The following is a 10,064-nucleotide window of genomic DNA, read 5'->3' on the forward strand; positions in this document are numbered from 1 at the left end:
AAAGAAATAAATGAAATAAATGAAATAAATATTGTCTTGTGCAGCATTAAAAAAAATCAAAATAAAAATTAAATGTGAGCAAAAGGATGTGAGTCCTGCCAGTCATTTACGGTTTCGAGCAAAAGCCCCCTCGTTCGTGGTCTTGACCACGTATCAGAAGTCGTTAACCTAACGTGGGTTTCTGAAAACAATTTGCAGATAAAGTCCACCCCTGCCCTGGACCCAAGCCCGGGCCCCACACAAAACCATTAGCCCGTGTAAAGAATTCGGCCTTGACCATCGATGGCCGCCGCCTCCGTTCGATCAACCTCCCTTGTACATGTCTTCACAGTGTGCCTGCTGGACCTAGAGTCTCCCCCAAATGGGTGTCAGGTCTGGGGCTCCCCGGCTAGCTGGAGGATATGGACTCAGTCATGTGGGGGGAAATGGGAGGAAGTCAGTGTTGCCGATGCACGAGGGAAGGTGGGGTTACTCGTGAGACGGTGTGCGACGTGGGCCCGGAGCCAATCACCCCGTCGTGCACGTTACATATCTTACGATTCTGTCGGTTATCCCTCGAAGCTGGGGACACGATGGAACGGGAGCCATCGAATAGAAAGACACGGTTTTGAAACAAATGGTTAAACATTTGGGGGGAAACTTAAGCTGGATCCCTACCTTGTTCCATACACCAGGGAATTTTATGTGGCTCAATCATATGATTAAATACAAACAAGTACTTGAAAAAGGGTATTTTTACAGTTAAAATACTGGTTTGTAGAAGGCCTAAGCGTGACCTAATATCCAAAAGCCACGGGGGTGGGGTGGACTATACCATACGAAGATTACATGAAACAAAATATGAATGGGGTGGAGACTGGGTGAAGATCTCTAACAAAGAGTTGATTTCCCCAATAAGCACGATACTCTTAAAAGCTAATCAACGGTCGTAGAAATGCAAAGTATGCGAACATACAGTTTAAAAAAGAAGACACAATTAACATCAGGAAAAATGGGGAGTCTCCTAATGCACGACAAAGTTGCACTGTTGGCGGTGGGGGTGGTCAGCCTTCATAGGCCCCACGTGAAACTCATTAAAGCTATAATGAACCGTGGCTTGAACCTGGGGTCTACTGGAGCCCCCTTGATCTTCATCCCCGGGCTCATCCCTTGAGCTTGTGGTCCCCCCCCCCCCCCCCCCAGCACTGCTTCCTGGAGCAGCAGGAGGAACTGCACCACCAACCACCGCACCCTCTGAAACTGGTCAAATGAAATATTAAGTTGATTCTGTAAATCAGACCAAAACTCCACTTGTTTTCCAGGTAAAGTTAATCCGAACCAAATTAATCCTCTAGCATACATAGCTCATCAGAAGTGAGCAAAATATAAGCCCCAAGGAGGGCAGAGAAAGTAGCAAATAACCTATTTCCATAAACCCTTCGAAAGCTTCCTATGTAATATTCCATGCACATGAAAACTGTGTGTATGCTATGCAGATTTAGTCGCAAAACAACCCTCAAAAGCCCCCCCAAATACACACTCCCCCAAATTAACAGCAATCTACGTAAGAGATTATGCAAATACGGCCAAAGACCAGCCCACCAATCCCATCATCCTCCAAAGTACTCCAAATACATAACTAAAACCTGTGTACCAGCCATCAAGACCACAGCCCACCAAGATGACCGACTCTTCCAAAATGGCTGCCTGTATGCCCCCTCCGTAGAAATCTGAATAATCCACGTAAGATTACCGTAACACTAGCCACAGATCCATCCAAATTAGCAAACCAATCCTCAGGCCATAGAGCAGTTACACCAAGAACATGATACCCCAGAACCCTACCCCCCTCGCTGGTCCACACTGGCAGACACTGTATAATGACCTCCAGAGGGAGGGTCATAAAAGTCACAATTATCCAGTACCTATTATGTGCCAACCACTGCCCAATGAGCTTGTTTTGGCCATCACCACCATTTTACCAAGGAGTCAACAGAGGCCTAGAGAGGCCAAAGCACCTTGCTACAAGAAACATGGCTAGTAAACAGGGAAAATGGGCTTCAAACTCAGGTAGCCAAACCCCACTGCTTGACTACCACACCATACTGTCCTTCTAGAAGATACAGAAAAAAGAGGGAAGGGTCTCCTTTGTTCTTTCCAGGATGCCAGCTGTCAGGAGTCCATGACTTGTGACCCCAAAGGGAAATCCTGCAGGGCTCTCCTGGATTCCAGAGCCAGTCAGGTGGTCATGGGACAGATGGGTTGGTGATGGTGCAGGGAGGGGGTCCTGTTCCCTCAGAGAGTGGCGTTGGACATACTCCTGCCCTCCCACCAGTTCAGAGGTTTGCTGTGGGGCCGCTGTCAGTCACTCAAATGTGTCTGAGGGTTCCTTCTATTCCTCAGGACTTACTCCTTCTACTTAAAACATTCCCATTTCTGTTTTCCCTCTGAGCTGGCCCCAAACATAACCTGTAGAGGGCTACTTTAAAATCTAAAATCTAAGATCTTCAGAAAGCCAAATAATTATGAAGAATTTCATTTAAATCTTTGATTACAAGTAGCCATTAGTTTTTAAAATTTCAGCTGAATTTTACATCTCTGTTTCTACAGGTAACAGTTTGTTAATCACGATGTTTTAGGTATCACTTTTGTTATTCACGGTGTCTTAGATACCACTTTCCAAAGGTACATAGACTATATATAACCACAGACCTTTTAGAGAATAAATAAAAACACAGTAATAAACCACCAAGCCCCCAATAAGGCCTAATAGGAGGAGGGTCTAGAATTGAGCATAATCTTTTTTTTATTATTTTTTTAATGTTTTATTTATTTTTGAGACAGAGAGAGACAGAGCATGAACGGGGGAGGGGCAGAGAGAGAGGGAGACACAGAACCCGAACAGGCTCCAGGCTCCGAGCCATCAGCCCAGAGCCCGACGCGGGGCTCGAACTCCCGAACCGCAAGATCACGACTTGAGCCGAAGTCGGGCGCTCAACCGACTGAGCCACCCAGGCGCCCCGAGCGTAACCTTTATCCATCTTCATTTTTATTTAAATGTGGGCAAAATCACACCCCCAAAATGACCACCACTGCAAAACCCTCCTATGTCAAATGGCATTCTCTTCTAATAGTTTCTTGGACATCTGGTCATCTCTTTATACAACAAATGTATGGGGATCCCGTGTGGGACCTCAGCCAGCCACGGAGAGTTTTGCTCTCGTGGGGTTTCTATTCTATCAGGGGAGGCATACATTTACTAAATAAATAATCAAAAGAATTCCAGATGGTGACAACATCTCTGAGCTAACGACAAGACTGGGGCAATAGGGAATGGGAAGTATTTGGGAGGGATTCCACTTGAGGTAGAACAGCCAGAGAGGGCCTCTCGAGGAAGGTGACTTTTCTTATGGGAATGCAAAAGATGAGAAGGGGCTAGCCATCCATATATGAGTAGCTAACATCGGTATTTTATATTAATATTGATTATTAAAGCATTATGATTGGGGCATCTGGCTGGCTCGGTCGGTGGAGCACGCATTTCTTGATCTTGGGGTCATGAGTTCAAGCCCACATTGGGTGTAGCGATTATTTAAATAAATAAAAAACTAAAAAAAAAAAACAAAAAAACACATTATAATTAACACTTATGGGTTACTTTACCATGGGATTAAGTGCTGTCCTAGGCCCTTTTTGTGGACTATCTCATTTAATCTCTTTGAAACCCTTTGAGGATGCGTCCTATCATCTGTACAAGATGTACCCAATCTGTACCCCACTGTACAAAATTGTGAAAAGTGATATCTAAAACACTCTGAATAATTTATGCAAATTATGCTTTTAACAACAGTTACACTAAAAACGCCACTGCAGTAAGCACTTAATTTGAGGGATTGCTACCCAGGTTCCTATTTTAGAGTTAGGGGATTTGGTGTCTCTGTGATAATCTTTCTGTGCTTAATTAAACACTCATATACTATGAACAACTCAAGTTTTCTGGTTTTGTCTCATTTATCCTCTGTATCGGTTAAGAATGTGTCCGGCTGCACATAACAGACCCCTGACCTGGAGTGGCACGGATGAAAAGAGGCTTGTAACTCACTTCACAAGAATCCTGAAGAATTCTGAGGGTGGTTTCTGATGTTATTTAAGCAGCTCATCAATGGCAGGCCGGGGCCTCCACGATTCTCTTGGCTTCTCTCTCAGGCTCACAAGATTAGGTATCACATCTTAGCCCAAGGCAGAGAGGACAGGGACAGACAGCCCAGCCGACTCCCTCTTTTATCAGGAATGCAAATGCTTTATAGCTGCCCTTCCATTTTCTCCACCATGTGAAATACACACAGATGCCTGGATAGCAAGATAGTTAGATGGCTAGATAAGTAGCTAGGTAGCTGGGCAGACAGAAAAATATATATTTAATAACAATATCTCACACACACACACACACACACACACACACACACACACACGATCGATAATTTCCTGTGGCACAGACCCTGAAGGAACATCTAGAAAGATATATCGAGTCCCTGCAGTTTTTAAGGATTGGGGAAGAAGACAGGAAGAAACTTTCAAATCATAAGAGATTAATTTGTAGAATTCTATGTAAATCAGTTTGAAAGCCTAGATGAAATAGATGGTTGTCCAGAAAAAACAATGTATCTCAAAACTGACCCCAGGGGAGACTAAATAAATAAATAAATTAATTAACTAATTCTAAGCAAATCAGTTACCATAATACAGAGCCTAGTGAAGCACCGTGACAAGAAGAAGGCTTGGGGCTCTTGCTGGAGTGGGGAGGCAGTGAGTGGAAGGAAACATGAGGGAGGCTTTGGGGGCATCTGTTTGTAGACCTAACTGCTGATTAAACAACTGTGAGAAAATTGATTGAGCTATACACCTATGATTCGTGCAGATTTCAGTCTGCATACTTAACAAAGGTATACTCTGAAGTGAGAGAAAGGAAGAAGGCACCAGACCCAGGTCGTTTCACAGAGAATTCTACGACACTGTTCAAGATCAAATAATTCTAATGCTGCTTAAATTATTCCAGAGTATAACCAAAAGAAAATTTCAAAGTTATTATTGTAAAGCAAGTATAACATGGGTTCTAAAACATGCCAAACACCGCATCCGAAAATAAAATTATAGACCAATCTCACTTATGGTATCAGTGTGAAAATCTTAAAATAGAAGCAAACAGAATCCAATATTACACTTAAAAAATAATACATCCTGGGGCGCCTGGGTGTCTCAGTCGGTTGGGCATCCGACTCTGGCTCAGGTCACGATCTCATGGTTTGTGAGTTCAAGCCCCACGTCAGGCTCTGTGCTGACAGCTCAGAGCCTGGAGCCTGCTTTGGATTCTGTGTCTCCTTCTCTCTCTGCCCCTCCCCCACTTATGCTCTGTCTCTATCAAAAATAAATAAACGTAAAAAAATTTAAAAAAATAATAATAATACATCATGCCTAGGGGAGATGTATTCTACAAATGCAAGGTTGGTTCAATATTAGCAGAACAGCAATATGTGCCAAAATTTAATACCCATTTATATTTTTGGAAATCCAATAAAACAGTAATCAATGGGTGCCTTCTTAATGTAATGACTACATGTATACTATATATATATATATATATGTTATATATATATATGTAACATATATATATAACATGTATATATATTCTATATATATATAATGTATATATATTCTATATATATATATAACATATATATATATTCTATATATATATATATATAAAACATATCTGTATAATATATATGGTACACCGTATATGTGCATATATAGTACCTAAAATATACTTTATCTCCTACATGTTTTATATATTAATATACTAAATATTATAAACATATTAATTATATTTAACTATATTATTTATATTAATAATTGATTATGCAACCAATTACTATAGACATATTAAATATCTATAAAATTTTTTTTCTCCCCAAACCAACATTTTACTTAATGAGAAACCTCTAAAAGCAGGAACAAGCAGGAACCTCTAATGTCAGGAACAAGAAACAAAAAAGACAAGGATGCCATATTGCCCTACTATTTATCATTGTATTGGAAATACACGCTAATTCAACTAGACAAAAGAAAGCAATTAAAGGCTTGAGAACTCGAAAGAAAGAAGTAAAACTTCTATTTTTATCTTTCACTGCAAATGATGTAAGTATCATGAGTCCCTCCAAAAAAATCCACAGAAAAATTACTAAAAAGTAAGAATGTAGGAAAGAACAGGTTTATGAGACCAACATGAAAAATCAGTAGTCTTTCAACAATGGATGGAACAGCCAGACAGGAAGTCAATAAACAGCTGACATGAACAATACTATCGACCAAGCGGACCTAACAGATATATACAGAACTTTCTTCTGAGCAGGAACAGGATAAATCAACGTTAGGTCACAAATTTAAGAAGACCAAAATTATTCTAAGTGTCTTTCCCATCCAAAATGAAATAAAACTAGAAATCACTAAGTAACAGTAAGAAATGAGAAAATTCAAATATGTAGAAACTAAACAATACATTCTTGAATGACTTTAGGGTCAAAGAGGAAATTAAAAGGAATTTTAAGATTTTTATTTATTGTTTGTTTTAAAGAAATTTTTTTAGGTTTATTGATTTGTTTTGGGAGAGACAGAGACAGTGCAAGTGGGGGAGGGACAGAGAGAGGAGGAGACAGAGAACCCCAAGCAGGCTCCACGCTGCCAGCACGGAGCCCGATGTGGGGACCAAACCCACAAAACTGCGAGATCATGACCTGTACCAGAACCAAGAGCTGGACGCCTAGCCAACTGAGCCACCCAGGTCAGGTGGCCCAGATTTTCTTTTTAAGTAACCTCTACACCCAACACGGAGCTCCGAACCCACAACCCTGAGACCAAGAGTCACGTGCTCCACCAACTGAGCCAGCCAGGCACCCCGAGGGGAATTTTAGAAGTACCTTGAGACAGACAAAAATGAAGATACAACACACCAAAACCTAAGGGATGCAGCGAACAGACTACTAAGGGGGACGTTTATAGTGATCAACACCTACATTAAACAAGAGGAAAGATCTCAAAATAAACAACCTAACTTTACACCTCAAGGAACTAGAGAAAACAAACTAAGCATAAAGCTAGCAAAAGAAAGGAAATAATAAGATATGGGCAGACATATATCAAATATAAAAACAACAGGAAAGAAATCCCAGAAGCTGGTTCTTTGAGAAGATAAACAAAAGCAACAAACCCTTAGCCAGACTAAGAAAAAAAGGGAGAAGACTCGGGAGCATGTGGCTGGCTCAGTCTGTGGAGAAAGTGACTTTTGATCTCGAGGTCCTGGGTTTGAGTCCCAACTTGGGTGCAGAAATTGCTCAAAAATAATTTTTTTTTTTTAAAAAAGAGAAAAGACTCAAATTTAAAAAATCAGAAATGGGGGCACCTGGGTGGCTCAGTCAGTTAAGCGTCCGACTTCGGCTCAGGTCATGATCTCGTGATTCGTGAGTTCAAGCCCCGCGTCCGGCTCTGTGCTGAAAGCCCGGAGCCTGGAGCCCGGAGCCTGCTTCGGAGTCTGTGTCTCCCCCTCTCTCTGTCCCTCCCATGCTCTGTCTCTCTCTCTGGTCTCTCAATAATAAACATTAAAAAATTAAAAAAAAAAAAAAGAAATAAGAGTTATAAGGGAATATTATGAACAATTCTATGCCAACAAACTGGATAACGCAGAAGCAGATAAATTCTTAGAAACATATAACCTACCAAAACTGAGTAAGAAGAAACAGAAAGCCTGAACAAACCAATAACAATGCAGGAGACCGTATCAGTAATCAAAACTCTCCCAACAAAGAAAAGCCCAGGACCAGATGGCTTCATGGGTGAATTCTACCAAACATTCCAAAATAACAGAGAAAGAGGGAAGACATCCAAACTCATTTTATGAACCCAGTATCATCCTGACACCAAAGCCAGATAAAGATACCACAAGAAAAGAAAACTACAGGCCAGTATCTCTGATGAACACAGATGCAGAAATCCTCAGTGAAATCTAACAAACCAAACTTAACAGCACACTGAAAGGATCATACACCATGACCCAGTGGGATTTAGCCCTTTAAGATGCAAAGATAATTCAATATATGCCAATCAATCAATGTGATACAATACATTAACAAAATGAAGGATAAAAAATTACATGAGCATCTCAACTGATGCAGAAAAACATTTGACAAAGTTCAATATCCACTCACGAGAAAAACTCTCAACAAAATAGGTACAGAAGGAACTCACCTCAACCCGGTAAAGGTCAACATGAAAAAAGTCCACAGCTAATACCATAATCAATGGGGGGAAACTCAAAGCTTTGTCCTCCAAGATCCAGTACAAGGCAAGAATGCTAACTCTTGCCACTTCTGTTCAGCATAGCACTGGAAATTGTAGCCAGAACAATTAGACAAGAAAAAGAAGTAAAAGTCATTCAAACTGGAAAGGAAGAAGCAGACGTATCTCTGTTTGCAGGTGACTGGATTCACATATGTGGAAAACTCTAAAGACTCAAAAACAAAAACTGTTAGAATAAATGAACTCAGCAAACCTGCAAAATTAAAAATCAACACATAAAAATTAGCCACGTTTCTCTACACGAACAACAAACTATCCAAAGAGGAAGTTAATTTTTTTGTTAAGTTTTTTAACGTTTATTTATTTTTGACAGAAAGAGAGAGAGAGACAGAGCATGAGAAAGGGAGGGGCAGAGAGGGAGACACAGAATCCGAAGCCGGCTCCAGGCTCCGAGCCGTCAGCCCAGAGCCCGACGCGGGGCCCGAACCCACAAACCGCGAGATCGTGACCTGAGCCGAAGTCGGTGGCTCAACCGACTGAGCCCCCCAGGCGCCCCAGCGACAGAAATGTTTGAACTCTCCTCCCACACCAGAGCCCTTTTCAGTTTGGCCTCAGAAGCCAGAAACCAGCTGTTCCTGGAGGAAAGAAGGTTAACGACACAGGGGGTGCTATGCTACAAGAATAGACTCAAGATGCAGTAGCCACTGAACTTGGTATCTTGGGAATGGAGACTGCTACTGTCAGAGGCAGACAACCAGAGACCTACAACTACTTGCTTGCTAAGAAACTTAAGAGGAAACGTCAAGAACATACACAAAAGAATTAGCCAAACATGTAGATGAATATATGCACGGTGGCAAAAAAAAGGAGGGGGTCAAAGGAAGAGGAAAATGGGCAAGGTCATCTCGCACAGAAACAACCCGTTAAAGAGAGTCTGGGGGACAGACTAGAAATGAACTATCAAGGCCGGTAGGAGATCGCAGAGGGACGATCTGCAAGAGAAAGTGGCTGATGAAATTTCATTCAGGTTGCAGAAACCAAAGAGAGATCTGATAAGCAGTGAGGCTGACTGGGGAACAAAGGGTCAGCTGAACTTCTGATGGAAACCGCTGAAGTCGCCTCAATGGCGGCCTTTCCACAATGCACGCTGGTTGAAGACCAGGTGGCGTTTTCCTGAATCTCCTGAAACCCATTCCCAGTGTCGATGAGGAACAAATTAAGGACGTGTTCTGCGCTGGAAATCAAAAGGAGTATGAACATAAAAAGGCTGCTTGGAAGAGAGGAACACAAGCGTTGGGGGAAAAAAAGGTGAAACAAACTATTTAACAATCTAGATGTTCCACAAGTTGACAAGACATGACGAGAAACTTCTGCAAGTGATATGAATGAGGGGCTGGCCTCTCTCTCTCTTTTTAATGTTTATTTTTGAGCGAGAGAGAGAGCGCGCGTGCAAGCAGGGGAGGGGCAGAGAGAGAGGGAGACGCAGAATCCAAAGCAGGGCTCCAGGCTCTGAGCTGCCGGCACAGAGCTCGACGCGGGGCTCGAACTCATAGACTGCGAGATGATGACCTGAGCTGAAGTCAGACGCTTGCTTAACCGACTGAGCCACCCAGGCGCCCCTGGGGCTGGCCTCTCTCGACAAGCCCCTGGGAGGCCGGGGAGAGACAAAGGTGGCCGCAGAGAAGCCATCAAGGTTGATGATTCTCACGATTTGGACTGGGTATCTTTCAGTACAT

General features: G+C 42.2%; 1 pseudogene; it reads left to right on the forward strand.

Moving 5' to 3' along the window:
• The first annotated feature begins 282 nt into the window (after window positions 1–282).
• Window positions 283–9,757, forward strand: LOC132672447 (phosphorylated adapter RNA export protein pseudogene; annotated as a pseudogene).
• Window positions 9,758–10,064: the final 307 nt, after the last annotated feature.

Source organism: Panthera onca, chromosome A3 (genome assembly GCF_046562875.1).
Source record: "Panthera onca isolate mPanOnc1 chromosome A3, mPanOnc1 haplotype 2, whole genome shotgun sequence".
NCBI classification, from domain to species: Eukaryota; Metazoa; Chordata; class Mammalia; order Carnivora; family Felidae; genus Panthera; species Panthera onca.